Below are 18922 nucleotides of genomic sequence, written 5' to 3' on the forward strand. Positions count from 1 at the left end.
TGCTGTACAGAAAGCCATTTTGGGAAATGAAGTTCAGCATGTAATGATGACATAGAGAAGGTCTTCCTGGGAAATGAATTCCTTATGTAATGATGTTGTGGAGAAAGGATTCCTGGGGAATGAAGTCCCCCATGTAGTGATGCTGTAGAGAAAGAAATTCTGAGAATTAAAGTTGAAATGTACTGATTCTACACAGAACGGCATCCTGGGAAATGAAGTCCAGAATGAAATGATGCTCTAGAGAAACATATCTTGCTAAATGAAGTCCAAATGCAGTTATGGTCTAGAGAAAGGCATCCTGGGAAGTGCAGTCATATGTACTGCTGCCTATAGAAAAAACATTCCTGGGAAATGAATTCTAAGTGTAGTGATGTTATAAAGAAAGGCATCCTGGGAAATGAAATCCAGAATGTAGTGATGCCTTAAAGAAAGTCATTCTGAGAAATGTAGTCCAAATGTAGTGATACTGTAGAGAATGGCATCCTGGGCAACGAAGTCTAGAATATAGTGATGGCCTACGGAAAGGCATCCTTGGAAATGAAGTCCAAATGTACTGATTTTGTAGATAAAGATATGCTCAGGAAATGGAGTTTGAAGCATAAGAATGGTATAAAGAAGAAACGGTAAGTTTCCTTCTGATCCAAAAGGCATGATGAGAAATGTAATTTGGAATAGACAGACAATATAGAGAAAAACATCCTGGAAAATGGAGTCCAACACATAGTGATGGTATAAGAAAAAAGCAATCTAGGAAATCAACCAAAAGGCATGATGGGAAATGGAGTTTCTAATACACGACTAATACAAGAAAAAACATCCTGGGAAATGAAATCCAAAAGGTAGAGACACATAAACCTAACCTAATCCTGACCCTAACCTCCTTACCCTGACTGCCTGACCCTGACCCCTGCCCTCACACTTCTGAAGTACCACATCACCACAGAAGGTCAGGGCCACATGCTGAGGGCACTAGACATGTGCTAAAGAAAAGAAGAAATTCCTGATGAACAGGACACCTGGAAAATGAAGTCCAAAATGTCATTATGCTCTAGAGAAAGACATCCTGAGAAACAAAGTCCATATGTACTGATGCTGTAGAAAAAGGCATCCTGAGAAATGAAGTCCAGAAGGAAATGATGCTCCAGAGAAAGGGATCCTGGGTAATGAAGCCCCACATGTAGTGATACTTTAGAGAATGGGATCCTGGCAAATGAAGTCCCACATGTAGTGATGCTGTTGAGAAAAGCACCCTGGGAAATTAAGTACAGAATATAGTGATGCTATAGAGAAAGGCATCCTGGAAAATGGAGTCCAAATGTAGTGATGATATAGAGAAAGGCATGCTGGGAAATGAATTCCATTATGTAGTAATGTTATGGAGAAGGGATCCTGGAACATGAAGTCCAAAATATAGTGGGGCTACAGATAGGCGTCCTGAGAAATGAAGTAAAAAATGAAGGCATCATGAGATATGGAGTCTGAAATGTAGTGATCCTCTAGAGAAAGTCATCCTGGGAAATGAAGTCCAGAATGTCGTGATGATATAAAGAAAGTCATCCGACCAAATGATGATGTAGTGAAAGGCATCCAGGTATATGGAGTCTAAAATGTAGAGACACAATACAGAAAGGCATCCTGGGAAATGAAGTCCAAAACACTGATGCTATACTGAAAGATATCCTGGAAATTTACCCTAGTTGCATAATGGGAAATATAGCTTATAATAGACAATATATAGAAAGACATTCTGGGAAATGGAGTCCAAAACATTCTTATGGTATAAAGAGGAAACAGGTAGTTTCCTTCTTCCACAAGAAGCATGAAGGGAAATGTAGTTTTTAATAGACTACTACTACTACTACAGAGAAAGGCATCCTGGGAAATGGAGTCCAAAACATACTGATGGTATAAAGAGAAAAGAGGATGTTTCCCTATAACTCAACATCACAGGACACAGGACACCAGCTAAGGGCACAGGACTCCTGCAGAGATCATGGAGACATCTGGTGAGGGCACAGGACACCAACAGAGAGCCTAAGATACCTCCTGAGGGCAAAGGATGCACCTAAAGCAAACCACTAACATTAAATCTAACCCTAACCATAACCCTAATCCAAAATTTAACCACTAACCCTAAATCTAACCACTAACCATAACCCTAACCCTAAATTTAACCACAAACACACTCTATCCTAACCCTAAAACCCCATAATCCTAAAGCCAAACCAGGACCCCCTGACCATAACCCCTGACCCTCACACTAACCATAAACCTTAAACTTAACCTAATGCTTTGACTCTACACCCAGGACCATAAGGCCAAAAACCTGTAACCCTAACCTAACTCTAACCCTAAAATCCTGTAACACTAACAATAACTCTAACCAAAATACCCATAACATTTAACCCGAACGCTAACCCTCTGATTCTGAGACCCTGACTCTGACATCAACCTGACACTGCTGAGGTGACAACACCATGCAGAAGGTCAGGGCTACTACACCTGCTGAGGGCCCAGTATACCTGCTGAAGAAAAGGGGAAACTCTTGAGGACACACGACACCTGGGAAATGGAGTCCAAATGTTATGGTGCTGTGGAGAAAGGCATTTTGGGAAAGGAAGTTTATCACAGTGATACTATAGAGAAAGGCATCCTGAGAAATGAAGTCCACAATGTCATGGTGCTATGGAGAAGGCATTCTGGGAAATGAAGTCCAGAACATCATGGTGTGGTAGAAAAAGGCCTCCTGGGAAAAAAAAGACCAAACCTAGTGATGCTATAGAGAAAGGCATCCTGGGAATTGAAGCCCGTATATACTGATGCTCTAGAGAAATGCATCCTGAAAAATGGTGTCCAAATGTAGTGATGGTATGTATAGAGAAAGGCATGCTGGGAAATAAAGTCCATATATACTGATGCTATAGAGATAGGCTTCTGGGGAAATGAAGTTCAAATGTAGTGATGCTCTAGAGAAAGGCATCCTGGGAAATGCAGTCCAACATATAGTGGTGCTATTGAGAAAGGCATCTTTGGAATTGAAGTTCAGAATGTTGGGATGCTCTAGAGAAAGTCATCCTGGGAAATGAAGTAAATAATATACTGATGCTATAGAGAAAACCATCCTGGGAAATGAAGTCCTTATGTAGTGATGCTGTAGAGAAATTCCTCCTGGAAAATAAAGTCCAAATGTACTGAAGCTATAGAGAAAGGCATCCTGGGAAATGAAGCCAAGAATGTACTGATGCCCAAGAAAAAGGCATGCTGGGAAATGAAGTAAGTAATGTACTAACACTATAGAAAAGTCCATCCTGGGAAATGAAGTCTGGAATATAATAATGCAGTAGAGTAAGACATCCTGTGAAATAAAGTCCAAATACACTGATGCTGAAAAAAGGCATCCTTGAAAATGAAGTCCAACGTACAGTGCTGTAGAGAAAGGCATCTTTGGAAATGAAGACCAGAATGCACAGATGCTATAGAGAAAGGCATCCTGGGAAAGTCAGTCTTATTTTTTTTCTCTTTTACTTTTTTTTTTTCTATTTTCAGCTTGATACTGTACAAATTCTTATCCTAATAGTGAAATGTTCCACTGAGTCTTGCCCAGTGATTGAGTAAAACCAAAACTTATTATAAGCCACAGTCATCCTAGGGTCCCCCCTGCTATGTCACCTCCATGGTTCCTTGTGTTGCAGTCTGATTGTTCTTTGCTTTATATCTAGAATCCACTTATGAATGAGTTCATACCATGTTTGTTTTTCTGGAATTGGGTTACCTCCCTCAGCATGATATTTTCTAGACTTAAATGAAGTCCAAAATATAGTGATGCTGTAAAGAAAGGCATCCAGAGAAATGGAGTCCAGAATGTAACGATGCTCTAGATAAAGGCATCCTGGGAGATGAGTCTGAAATGTAGTGATAATCTAGAGAAATGCATTCTGGGAAATGAAATCTTGAATATAATGATCTTCTAGAAAAAGGGATTCTGGAAAATGAAATCCAACAAATAGTGATACTGTTCAGAAAGGCATCCTGGGAAATGAAGTCCAAATGTACTGATTCTAAAAAAAGGCATCCTGGGAAACGAGTCCAGAATGTTCTAATGCTGTAGAGACGACATTCTGGGAAATGAAGACCTTATGTAGTGATGCTGTAGAGAAAAGCATCATGGAAAATGAAGTCCTGAATATACTGATGCTATAGAGAAAGGTACCCTGGGTAATGGAGTCCAGAATGTAATGGTGCTCTAGAGAAAGTCATCCTGGCAAATGAAGTCTGAAATGTAGTGATGTTGTAGAGAAAGTCATCCTGGAAATGGAGTCCAGGATGTACTGATGCTGCAGAAAAAGGGATCCTGGGAAATGGAGTCCAGAATTTAGTGATGCTGGAGAGAAAGGCTTTCTGGGAAATGAAGTCCAGAATGTACTGATGCTATAGAGAAATACATCTTGGGAAATGAAGTCCACATGTAGTGATGTTGTAGAGAAAGTCATCCTGGGAAATGCAATCCCACTTGAAGTGAACCTGTAGAGATTGACAAGCTGGGAAATGAAGTTCAAATGGTGTGATTCTCTAAAGAAAGGAATATTGGGTAATGAAGTTCAACATGTACTGGTATTATAGAGAAAGGTATCCTAGGAAATGAAGTCTGAAATGTAGTGGTTCTCTAGAGACAGGCATCTTGGGAAATGAAGTCATGAATGGACTCATGAAATAGAGAAAGGCAGCCTGGAAATTGGGGTCCAGTATGTAGTGATGATATAGAGAAAGGCTTTCTGGGAAATAAAGTCCAGAATGTATTGATGCTGTAGAGAGAAAGGCATCCTGAGAAATGAAGTCCTTATGTAGTGTGGCTGTTGAGAAAGCCATCCTGGGAAGTTAAGTCCAAATAAACTGATGCTAAAAAAAAAGCATCCTGGGAAATGAAGTCCAGAATGTATGGATGCTCTAGAGAAAGGCATACTGGAAATGCAGTCCTAATGTAGTGATGTTGTAGAGAAAGCTGTCCTGGGAAATGAAGTCCCACATGTAGTAATGATGTAGAGAAAGGCATCCTGGGGGATGGAGTCCAGAATGTACTGATGCTAAGAGAAAGGCATCCTGAAAAATGAAATCCAGAATGTACTGATGCTATTCTTTTGCCATGATGTGTATGTAGCAGCAAGAGGACAACTTATGTGTGTGCTATCTATTCATACTATGTTAGTTCCAGATGAAAGCCAGGGAATCACTTGGTTGCCAGTTACCTCAAGAGAACCTATTTGTGTTTTGAAATTATTTATGTAGGTGCTGGCATGTGAGTGTCTGTATGCCACACCAGAAATGTAGAAATACGAGAAAGAGTTGTAAAAGTGATATGGGTTCCTAGAGTATGAACTCAGGACACCAGGCTTAGCAACAACCACCTTTACTCACAGAAACTACTCTCTGACATTCATTTGTTGTTTGCAGAAAGTGTTATGATAAAATGTTTGGTCCTAAGAATAAACTAACTCATTCAACATGCAAGAAAAAGACAAAAAGAAATAGGAGTATATCATTTTTATTCACAAATAGTATTTATTAGTCAGTGTCTCCTATTTTCCATTATCTTTAAAAGAAAATGTTTTCAATCAGAAAAAAACAATATTTTACTGTTTTAATATTTCAGCTAATCTTATTTCAGCATCAATGAGACAGCTCTGTTAGAAATATCTGTCTTTTACAAGGCTGTGACCTCATCGTGATCACCATATGAAGATGGACAAAAGTAGACCCCACAAAGTTGTCTTCTATTCTTCACATTTCTGTCATGGCCTAAAAACCCATAGTCACATATCACACACACACACACACACACACACACACACACACACACACACCAGATTTTTTTAAGTAATACTTGAAGATATTATGCCAAATGGATAACTGTTGAGGACATGAAGATGCATGGAACCTTAAATAATATATACATATACACAGTAATCAAGTTCTATTGTAAAATATTCAGTTGATTATTCATTGACTTAAATTATTAAATCTCTTCCAGACAAATGAAACTGTTTCTTTGGATACACACATAAGTATTTAATGTTTTTATATACTCTATTAAGTATTTTAACATTAACATTGTTAAAATATTTTGAGAAAATAACAATTGTTGGAAGTAAATCATCTACCCTTTGACTTGTACTTAGGAGACAGACACATAAAGACCATGAATTCATATATATTCATGACTAATAACTGACATTCAAGATGTTCTCACACATTCATTTGTTGATCTGAGAAACTGCTATGAACAAATGTTTGGTCCTCACAATAAACTAAATAAATTCACATGCAATAAAAGGAAAAAAAGAGATAGCAATGTATCATTTGCATTTGCAAATAGGAGTTACCATTCAATTTCTCCTACTTTGCATTATCTTTCAAGAAAAATATATTTACAATCTGAAAAGACGGTTTTTTTATTAATTTAATATTACTACTAATTTTATTTGAGCATCAAGGAGACAGCTGTGGTGGATATGTCTTTCTTGTGCAAGTCTGCAATGTTATGTTGATCAACATATGAAGTTGGACAAAAGTAGACCCCTCAAAATAAATCTCACTGCTATTACATTATTTGACATCTCTGGATAATTCCCTTAGAAGACAACAGTATGGGATGAAGTGCCAAATGCATAACAGATGAGGACATGAAGATGCATGGGACTTTAAATAATGTATACATATTCATAGCACATTAATTTTATTGTGAAATATACAGTTGATTACTGACTCCCCTAAATTATTACAACTCTTTCAGATAGATGAAAATGTTTCTTTGGATACATACATGAAGTATTTAATGATTTATTTTCTCTTAATTATTTTAAAATTAACCTCATTAAAATGTATTTGTAAGTAAATAGGTTGCAACAACTCTGAGTTTGGTCCCAGATTTTGTCACCAAAATGAGGGTTTTGCAAATCTGAGGAAAGGTGTCCTGACTACCTGAGAGTCAGAAAACACTTTGAGCTGCTTAGCACAGCTCTGATAGCTGGAACTGCAAAAAGAAAAGTTCAGTCCTAGAGGGCAAGGTATCCCAGACACCTCAAGCTGCTCAAAACAACAACTATGTCCTGAAGGTGTCTTGGAAACCTGGAGCTGTTTAGCCCAACCCTGGAGGGAAGATTTTCTGACTTCTCAGGAAAGTCAGGCCTGGAAGTACTTCAGCAGGGAAGGGTATCCTGACTCTACAGAAAAGTCAGGCTATACCTGGGGTGATGGGTGATGGTCGCCCTGCAGGATATAGCAATCCTGCTCCTCTCCTGGAGACCCACTACAGCGGAGCTTTGCTCAGCACCCTCTTAAGGGGGCTTCCTAGCAAAGCCCTGCTTCTCTGGCCAAAGAAATTACAAAAAATGTAGCAATCTCCTCTGGCTCAGGACAAAAGTGTTACTTTTCAGCTCTTTTGCTCTGTCTACTCAGCAAGGATCTTCTGTTCAGCTAGTCCTTGCTCAATCCACTTGAAACATCTCAGCAAGGTACTTTTGTTCAGCTCCTCCTTGTTGAATCCACTATGGCATATCTCAGTAAGGTTCTTCTATTCAGCTCCCCCTTGCTCAAAACAACTTGGGACGTCCCAATAAGGTTTTTTCGTGCACCAGTGAATGAAGGTCTTCACACCCAAAACACTTTTGAGATTTTTTTGGGGGGGAAGGAGGAGTCCAGGAGAGTAGCTGCTTCTACCAGGGTAGAGAGTACAATTGACCAGGCAGGGCAGTTTATATAGGATGCTTTGAGGATGGAGTTAACCAATCAGTTTTTTTTTCTGCCAGTGTTTGGCCAGTTTTGTGGGCTAGGACAAAGATGGTCCTGATTACAGGGACAAATTGTTCTTCTTTCACTGGCCTTTCTTGGCTTTTTGACACTACCTTTAAGGGAAGGGCATATTTGTTTTACTGACTCTGATTCTAGAGACCAAGAGTGTTATTTTGGCACCAGTTTCAGAGTCAGGGCATGTTTCCTTGGTTCATTTCTCTGGCTCAGGTCCAACACATAAGTTATGTTTCTTTCCCTGGTTCTGGGCCCTAGGGACAGGATTCTGCTATCCTGTTCTGTGATTGGTTAGTTTCACAAGTTAGTTGGCCAGGGGCAGAGATGGCACTGATTTGACCCAAACTGTGTTTTTTTTTTAACTGGCCTTATCTGTGTCATCTTTCCCTAATTCTGGGCTCCAGGGTCATTGTGGGTTTCTTTACCCAGCCCCCTTTCCCTACACTTTTTACAAAACAACAATCATTGAAAGTACATCATCTACCCTTAGACTTGTTCTTAGGAGACTGACACACAAGGATAATGAATTCTAATGTATCCATGACTAATTACTGACATTCAAACCAAGCAGATAACAAATAACATTTCAAGGAAATTTATGAAAAAATATTAAAAATAAAACCATGAACAAAAATCCACCACCCTTTCACAAACACCCTTACTTAAAAAGTGTGATCACATACTACCTGAGAGTTAAATAAAAATGAACCACTTAGATGATAGCCATCCCATTCTACACAAGGCAGCAGATAAATATCTCTGAATAAGTGGAAGTGCCAAAGAAGGTGAACAAAAGCCACAGAATGAATATAAGGACCACAAAACAAACTTTACTAATTGAATTTGCCTTATATTCCACATTTCAGTATCTTACTCAAATGGTGCCAAATAGAAGTTGCAATGGGATCTTCATATCATTCTTCAGTGAACTTGGTTAATAATTTACTTACATCAAATCTACAACAAAAGAAGACTTAAAACAGGATTTTTTCCTTGAAACTGAAAACAACTGTGTTAAAGTCTTAACCAAATTGTTTACATAGTTTTCTTTTATATGAGTACCTATCTGTTTTCAAGAGAATATAAAAAGCTTTAAAATATTGACAGGGATAGAGACATGATCAAGCCTTTAACACAAGTTGATTTCCTGGACCAAATCAGATTTTTGGATGACTTCCAGTAATTCTTGCAAGAAGAAGCTCCAAGGGTCTAACCTTCTTGGCAACCAGAATGCACATTCATGCACCAAGAGGAAGACAGACAGACAGAAACACACACACAAACACACACACAGCATAATTAAAATAAAGTCAAATCTTTAAACTAATTTTCAATCATGAATGTTTTTCTATTATAATTTTGGTAGCATGGGTTTTGAGGCATCTAAAGGATTACAAAGTTTTTCTCAATCATGAATTAGTCCATGTAACAGATAGCAAGCATGTAGGCTTGAAGTCAGAGTATTCTATCATTTTCAGTCTGTGAAAGATTTCAGAAAATTTAGAAAATGGTACCTGCTGGAAGAAATCTGTTTTGAGGTTTGGCCTGAGTATTTACATCTGCACACCATTTCCAATTTACACTTTCTGCTTTATGCTGCGGGACAAGAATGTGAACTCTAAAGCCAGGTGGTAGTGGCACATGCCCTTAATCCCAGGACTTGGGAGGCAGAGTCAGGCCTATCTTTGTGAGTCCAAGTCCGGCCTGGTCTACAGAGCGAGATATAGGAAAGGCACAAAGCTACACAGAGAAATGCTGTCTCGAAAAAATAAAACAACAACAAAAAAAGAATGTGGATTCTTAGCTGCCTGCTTTAGCTGCCATGTCTGACACTTGTTTCCATGCCACTTTTATGGGGTTCCTGTATTTCTCTGAAATCAAGGGCCAAGTTAAACCCTTTTCTCAGTTCACTTAGATATGATCCATTATCAAAGCAACAGAAAAGCAATAATATACATCTATGAAATTTTACACCAGAATTTATTATTTCATGTATTTGAAGAGAGGTGTCTTCTAGAAGTGTGTAGGTCAGTTAGCCTTCAAAAGCAGAAACTCAAAAAGATGGAAAGTGATGGGCAGGGTAGTGCACGCCTTTAATGCCAGTACTCAGGAGGCAGAGGCAAGTGGATCTCTATCAGTTTGAGGCCAGCCTGCTCTACAAAGTGAGTTCCAGGACAGCCAGGGATATGTAAAGACCTTGTTTTAGTTACCTTATCATTTAAATTTATAGGCCTATTTCCATATTAGTTGACATGTGTAAACAAAATAAAAAGAGACATTATAATGCTTGAACAGATTGTTGACACAATTTAGATTTTTTTCCAAAATAATTTTGTGTAATGGAATGTAAGTATGTGGCCTGAAGTCATAACAATTCATATAGATTCAGATTGCCTTTGGTATGAATTTTTTTCAGATCCTCAAAGTCTAATGTTATATTCAAAGTCTTTAAGAGACCAATTACACACTAAAAGTTTTACAGTTATAGGGTTGCCCTGTGTTGTGACTAGGCATTACCACATTGATTACATTCATAGGGTTTTTCTCCAGTATGTGTTCTTTAATGTACTTGAAGATGACTGGGCTGTGCTAAGGCTTTACCACACTGCTTACATTCATATGGTTTCTCTCAATTATGTGTTCTTTCATTAAATTTAAGAGCACTATGATGAACAAAGCCTTTATCACAGTGATCACAATTGTATGGTTCACTCCAGTATGTGTTATATTATAACTTTGAAGATGAGAGTGATGAGCAAAGGCTTGTAGAACACTGATTACATTCATAGGGTTTCTTTCCAATAAATGTAATTTCATGCCTTTAAAGATGAGAGTGTTGTGCAAAGGCTTTTTCCCACTGATTACATTCATAGGATTTCTCTCCAGTATGTGTTTTTGTATGCCTTTGAAGATCACTATTACATACAAGGGCTTTAACACATTGTTTACATTCATAGGTTTTTTCTCCCACGTGTACTTTCATACAATTAAAGAGCATTGTGACAAACAAAGGCTTTAACACACTGACTACATTCAAAGGGTTACTCTCCAGTATGTGTTCTTTTGTGTACTTGAAGATAACTAGGCTGTGCAAAGGTTTTACCACATTGTTTACATTCATAGTGTTTCTCTCCAGTATGTATTTCTTCATGTGTTTGAAGATGAGAGTGACAAGCAAAGGCTTTACCACACTAAGTACATTCATAGGGTTTCTCTCCTGTATGTGTTCTTTCATGCAGTTGAAGAGCACTGTGTCGAGCAAAAACTTTACCACACTGATTACATTTATAGGGTTTCTCTCCACTATGTTTTCTTTCGTGCAGTTGAAGACCACTGTGTTGAGCAAAGGCTTTACCACATTGATTACATTCATAGGGTTTCTCTCCAGTATGTGTTCTTTTATGTACTTGAAGATGACTGAATTGTACAAAAGCTTTACCACACTGATTACATTCATAGGGTTTCTCTCCAGTATGTGTTCTTTCATGCAGTTGAAGAGCACTGTGTTGAGCAAAGGCTTTACTACACTGATTACATTTATAGGGTTTCTCCCCTGTATGTGTTCTTTTGTGTACTTGAAGATGATATGGCCATGTAAAGGCTTTACCACATTGTTTACATTCTTAGGGTTTCTCTCCAGTATGTGTTCTTTTATGTACTTGAAGATCATTGTGACGAACAAAGGCTTTACCACACTGATTACATTCATAGGGTTTCTCTCCAGTATGTGTTCTATCATGCAGTTGAAGAGCACTGTGTTGAGCACAGGCTTTACCACATTGATTACATTTATAGGGTTTCTCTCCAGTATGTGTTCTTTTATGTACTTGAAGATGAATGAATTGTACAAAAGCTTTACCACACTGATTACATTCATAGGGTTTCTCTCCAGTATGTGTTCTTTCATGCAGTTGAAGACCACTGTGTTGAGCAAAGGCTTTACTACACTGATTACATTTTTAGGGTTTCTCCCCTGTATGTGTTCTTTTGTGTAATTGAAGATGATATGTACGTGTAAAGGCTTTTCCCACATTGTTTACATTCATAGGGTTTCTCTCCAGTATGTGTTCTTTTATGTACTTGAAGATGACTGGATTGTACAAAAGCTTTACCACACTGACTACATTCATAGGGTTTCTCTCCAGTATGTGTTATTTTATGTACTTGAAGATGACTGAATTGTACAAAAGCTTTACCACATTGTTTACATTCATAAGGTTTCTCTCCAGTATGTGTTCTTTTATGTACTTGAAGATCATTGTGACGAACAAAGGCTTTATCACACTGATTACATTCATAGGGTTTCTCTCCAGTATGTGTTCTTTCATGCAGTTGAAGAGCACTGTGTTGAGCACAGGCTTTACCACATTGATTACATTCTTAGGGTTTCTCTCCAGTATGTGTTCTTTTATGTACTTGAAGATCATTGTGACGAACAAAAGCTTTACCACACTGATTACATTCATAGGGTTTCTCTCAAGTATGTATTCTTTCATGCAGTTGAAGAGCACTGTGTTGAGCACAGGCTTTACCACATTGATTACATTTATAGGGTTTCTCTCCAGTATGTGTTCTTTTATGTACTTGAAGATGAGTGGAGTGTGCAAAGGCTTTACCATAATGATTATTTTCATAGGGTTTCTCTTCAGTATGTGTTTTTGCATGCCTTTGAGTATGACTATGACATTCAAAGGCTTTACCACACTCAATATATTCATATGATCTCTCTGTAGTATGACTTCTTTCATGCCTGCAAGAATAATTGAAACATTTAAAAGGTTTACCACATTCATTACATTGTTGAGTATTTATATCTTCATGAATTAATTTTATAATTTTGTCTGAGTATAAAGAAAACTGGGACCTTAAAGTTTTAACATGTTGTTTACACTCATGTTGTTCTCCTGCATTAAGGATGACTTTGCATATTTGAATATGCCTTGATGGTAAGAGCCTTTATTACCTGGCTAATATTTGTGGCTTCATTGTTCTCTGAGGTTTTTTACATATTTGAAGAGAACTGAGAGAATTTGCACATTTATGTCCCTTGTTCCATTGATAAAGTTACCAATACTGTGAGTCATGCTACATGTTCAGAGTTAACCAGGACAAACAGAATCATGTAGACAGACATTCCTAGTACCCATGGGGCTTTTCTGTGGTGTATTTGTTGATCTATTCTTAATAAATCTGGAAAACAACAGATCTGAACTGAAAATGCAGACTAAAAATGTGTAATCTTAAATTTTACACCATTCTGGTCTCCAAAACAATTTCAACATCAATGATTCTCCCAAATTTGGTTTCTAAGTTGTGATGGCCTCTGCCATGCTTGGACCAGAGTTGCAGCAAGCTTTGAATAAAGTTGCTTCCTGGGAATGGCAATCACTTTGCATAATCCCTCCATTAACTGAGGGCATATAAGGATGGATTCTTACCCTTGGGACACTTTACTAGGCTTCCGATGTAGAATAAGGGCCTTCTTTTTAATGGTGATAATCTCCCTGAACATTCCAGACTCTGTTCAGCATTTGAATACCTTCTGCAAATTCATAGTGCTCTTTTTCTCTACAACCAATAGTCTTTTCATTTATTTATGTCCACTTCTTGATTTTTGTAATGTTGTACTGAATGAACCATAAGTAATAGCTATCCAAGAAAGTCAATATTCCATCTAAGAAATCAGCCCCATTATTTTCTTTAAAGATTTATTTTTTTATTATGTAAACAGTATTCTTTCTGCAAGTTTGCCATATGCCAGAAAGGGGCATCAGATCTCATTATAGATGGTTGTGAGTAACCATGTTGCTGCTGGGAATTGAACTCAGGACCTCTGGAAGAGCAGACAGTGCTCTTAACCTATGAGCCATCTCTCCATCCCCCATTATTTTTTTTAATTCTTCCTTAATCAGTTTCTTGAGGACATGGGAAAAAGAAAAAGTAGGGTCCAAAATATCACATAAATGACCTCTATTTTAATTCCTGCTGAAGTCCTTTGACCTCTACCTTCATTGTTTGCAGTACTTTTAACAGTATTTTAGTCAAAGTATTACAAGAATTACCAATTGAGCCCATAATGCAGCTTTCTATGTCTTTTGCCATCTAAGTTTTGATATGTTCACATACACCCAAAATTATTCCCCCACCACCTTTGAACAACAGAATCACTTTGGGTTTACCACATCCTGTTATAACTTGCTTTTTTCTTGCTCTGAATCAATTCTCTACACAAAAGTACCTTTGGTAACAAATGTGCTTATTTGGCTCATTCTGGCAGATCACAATCCATCATTGTCAGTGTTTAGGATAGATATTCAGTCTAGCAACTGAAGGCAAAAACCATGAGGAATCGTTGTTTCCAGGCTTTCTCTCTAATGTAGTCATTGTCTTTTATGCGAAGCTCGCTGTCTTATCTAGTGCAGGTCAACTTTCTTAGGGATATTGCACACTCAGTGGAAGGGATATCACCCATCCATCATCAATCAACAAAATCTGTCAAAAACTTAGCAACTAGCTACTCTGATGGGGCACATCCTCAACAGATGTTCCCAAACGTGACTGTGAGCTTAGAAATGTTGACATTTAAAAGTAACTAGGAAATAGAGACAATAATATATGAGACTTTACAAACCAAAACCCAATGATTCCACTACATCAATAACCTAAAGAGAAAAAAAATAATGATGATAACAAGTAGTAATACAGATACACTAAGAAATGAAGAAATACAAGTTTCTAAGATCAAGAAGAAAAAAACTAAAATAGTTCCTCCACAGAATGTCTCCAAATCAAAAACCTAATGAACTCCTAACATATCAATTTTCCATAAAATAAAAATAATTGAAGTTCCATCATTTGCCAGAGAAACAATATAACTATTTCATAACTAATAAAAACTCACACTATACAGATGGTACCACTGATAAAAGGGGAAAAATGACAGAAAAAGACAGACCTTCAAACATTACATTGTCCCTTGAAAAAAAATTATAAGTTTCTAATGAAAATCAAAATAAAATAAATCACTGACTTCCACTCACCCTGTGCACTCCAATTCTCTCCTTCTCAAATAATAGAAAATGGGTTGGGTGAGGAGACTGTTTCACCAAAATTGGAATCACTTACTTGAATCCTGATATTTCTACATTGTGGAAAACAGTTTTGGCTACTAATACTATTTCATTCTCCTTTGATAAAAAAAAAAAGATGTCTGTCAGAAAATTTAGAAATACTTTCGTTTCCTATGATTGAAGATTAGGTGTAAACCTGTATCAGAGTGAGGAAATGAATTATTTTTTAAATAAATGAAAGACAATAGTTTTTTTAAAGATATTGTATGATTTTATTATAGACTTAAAGCAACTCAATTTCTCTAATTGCTTTGTAAGTAAGTCATAAGAGCTTTTGAAACCAAGACTAGACCAATTGTATGTGTATATTTGTATGTATGAGAAAGAATATTTTCCATGTGTGTTTAGATGACAGAACAAAGAGCATGTCAGATCCCCTGGATCTGAAATAGCAGTTGATTATAAGCCTCCAAACTTGGGTGCTTATATCTGAACTCCCCCAAGAAGAATACTTGCTAACTGCCATTTGCAGCCCAAATACTACTTTTTTTCCCCAATAAACTAAATGTCTTTCACAGATTAGCCACAACAGAAGCCTAAATAAGTAAATAAATGATCCCTGGGAACCTAATGAATCAGTATTAAGATGTTGGTTATGGGACCAGGAAGACTATGCACAGACCTTCCCCACTGTCAGGGTTCCAATACTCAGGGTTGCCATGAGGGCTGAAACAGAACTCCAGCTGCAGCTTCTCCTCTCCCTTTTCATGTCTCCTGTGGATTCCAAAGACCATCCCCTCCTACCTTTCCCTACTGACCTCATGTCTGAGTCCCATCACCCAAATGGAGCAGACACCCTCTGGTCATTTACTCATATTCTGGAAGACCAGTTAGGATGTCTGCAGGTCTACCACATTGTCTCTTACACCACAGATGATTTAAAAAGTTGCTCCTATCAGTGGAGTAGACCATCAGAGGCAGCTTACTCTTTTTGCTCTCCATGCCTCCAGTCCCTCTGAAGATCATCTCCCCTGCATTCCTCTTTTCCCAGTCCCTATCACAACTAACATTCTCCCTTGAACACACCAGCCAAGAAGGCCAGGAAAAAGGCAACACTCATTCAACATATACTCCAAAACTCCAGAGATCAAACACAACCACAGAATAAAACCCTCATCCAACAAAGATGATGTTATAAACCAGCACCTAGACCTATTATCACCCGAAACCCAGATGCCTAGCAGAGGAACATAATAAAAGACAGGGCACTATGTCACCACCAGAAACCAGGTGTCCTACCACAGCAGGCCCTAAATACTCAAAAATAATTGAAATGCAAGGGAAAAAAAACCTTGAAACAAAATATATAGAGATGATAGAGCCCCTTAAAAGTTGAATAAATACTTTACATAAATTCATGAAATTACAAACAAACAAACAATGAAAGGAAATCAATAAAGTCCTCCAAGAAAGCTAGGAAAATGCAAACGATTGGAGTAAAACAATAAACCTCTTAAATAAAGCCAAGAAAAAACAAACAGATTGTTAAAGGAAACAAATACAACTGTTTAAGACCTGAAAATGCAAATTAAAAAAAAAAAACAGAAACTGAGGGAATTCCAGAAATGAAATACTTAGGATTACAAAAAAGATTTACAAAGGCAAGGTTCACCAATAGAATAGAGAAATGTTAAATGTTAACCTCAGAACAAAACTACTTTTCTCTCTGAGCAGGCTGGATTAGCAGAAGGTCACAGCTGTTTCCGTGCAAGACCAGCAGGAGTTCATTTGAACAAACCCTGGCTTGTTTTCTGGCTCAGGGCCATGACATTACTGTAAATAATTGCATTCTTTCCTTTTTATAATTTTTTTAAAATTTTTATACAGTGCTTTGTCTGTATGTGTCTGTGTGTTGTGCCTTCTGAGGCCAGAAGAAAGCCTGGGACTAGAGTTACAACAAATGGTTAGCTACCATGTGGGTTCTGGGAATGGAACCTGGGTCCTCTATAAAAACACCCAGTGATCTTAATTGCTTAGCTGTTAATCTAGCTCTTTTTTATTTAAAATTTATTTTCATAATTTTTTGAGTAAAAGATATTACATCACTTTCCTCTTTTATCTCTTCATTCCATCCCTTCTCAAATCCTTTCCAAATTCTCCCTTTTTAAGTGTGGGTGATTAAGTATGCTGAAATACATTAATACAGTGTGCTGCATCCATATTTGTTGGTTTTATGTATATGGATAATGGGCCGACCATGTTGTATTGGCTAAAGAATTAGGGAGCCCATCTTTGTCTGAGGTTAATTCTCTCAGGAGAACTCTATTTTTAATCAGCATCTGGTATCTGACCCTGACTCGGCTACCTTGGACAGGAAACATAATCAAGAACAGAAAACTTAGGTTGGAAAATACCTTACCAGTTAAGAGCACTGAAGATTCTTTCAGAGCTTCCAGCTTCCATTCCCAGTACATACAGAGACTCACTAATTTCTCTAATTCCAGTGTCAGGAGTCCTGACACCATCTCCTCACTTCCCTGTCCACCATAAGAAAAAGAGACTTTAACCATAAAAATTATTTTTCAAGATGTGAGTGGTAGTGCATTCTTTTACTGCCAGCAAACTGGGTACAGAGGCAGGAAGATCATTGCCACAGTCTACACACACACACAAACACATACACACACACACACACACACACACACACACACACACACACACACGAGGGGGGGAGAGAGAGAGAAAGAGAGAGAGAGAACTGAATTACATACAAGAAACAGAGCATTCGAGAATTAGAACAACACGATAACTCTTAAAGTCATTTGAAGTGTCTGTAACTGGTGCCCATAGAATCATTTTCAAAAATAAATATGGTCAAGCATGAGAGCACATCCCATTATTTCCAGTCACTAGGAGAAACTGAACATTTGACTGTGGGCCACCCCTTTACCATATGACCTGAACTGCCCAGTGTCAGCTGGAGGTTATCCAACCACCAAGTCATAAAGTGGGACAGACACAGCTGCTGGGGGATTGTCTTTCTGTATTCTGTGAATATGTGTTGCTTCCATTGGTTAATAAAGAAGCTGCTTTGGCCTATGACAAGGCAGAACAGAATGAAGTGGGTAATCCAAGAGAGATAGAATAAGAAAAAAGGTGGAGTCAGAGGAGATGCTGTGACCCATAAAAGCTGTGGTAGTGGTGCACACTTGTCATCTCAGCACTTCTTGAAACATGGAAGAAGGATCATAAGTTCAAGGATTCAAAGGAGTTCAAGGTCAGTCTGGGCTACCTGAGAGCCTGTTGAAAAAGAAAAAAAAAACCTCAACTAAATACACAATAGCACTAAAGTCTAACAGAGACAAGATCAAACAGATTTCTTATAATGGGGGCAAAAACTGAGGGGATGTAGCAAAGGCTTAGCAAGTAAAACCATTGATGACTTTTATTGGCGACCTGGGGTTGATTTCTAGCATTGACATGGAAGCTCAGTCATCTTTTATTCCAGTTGCAGAGAATCTGACATCCACTTCTGGCTTTGACAGGTACCAGAAATACAAGTGGTTCCCAGACATACATGTAGGCAAAGTACAAACATGGGAAACCTTCAATTACAACTACTATTTTCTAGAAAACCCCAAACTGGTCCTAAAAGCCACACTGGATAAACAGGTTTATATCTGTGACAAAGCAAGGCACATACAAGGAGCATAACCTGTTCTCAGTGGCCTAGAAGAACATACTCTGGGAGTGTAGGAAAACTTTATTCCTTAATTTGTATTTATCTGGATCATCCTGGGACATTGTTTCTGTTATAGAAAAGTAATAATAGCATCGCTTAAATATACATAATGTCTCCATACTACCATAGGACTGAAAATGTGTCCTGAATTTAAGTAATCTGAACTCAAAAATCCTAACTAACTTCCGACTGAAGAATAAAAAAAAATCTAGCACAATGATTATCTACTTGTAAGCAAGAGCTACATTTGTTAGCTGATTTCACATTTGCTGCAATACACAATCATCTAATCAGACATTTATGAGGGGAG

General features: G+C 37.8%; 1 pseudogene; it reads right to left on the minus strand.

The window, feature by feature from the left end:
* Positions 1–10399: 10399 nt before the first annotated feature.
* Positions 10400–18922, minus strand: part of LOC131900970 (zinc finger protein 431-like) — a 43579-nt pseudogene continuing 35056 nt past the window's right edge.

The sequence above is a fragment of the Peromyscus eremicus genome, unplaced genomic scaffold (assembly GCF_949786415.1).
Source record: "Peromyscus eremicus unplaced genomic scaffold, PerEre_H2_v1 PerEre#2#chrX_unloc_1, whole genome shotgun sequence".
Taxonomy (NCBI): domain Eukaryota; kingdom Metazoa; phylum Chordata; class Mammalia; order Rodentia; family Cricetidae; genus Peromyscus; species Peromyscus eremicus.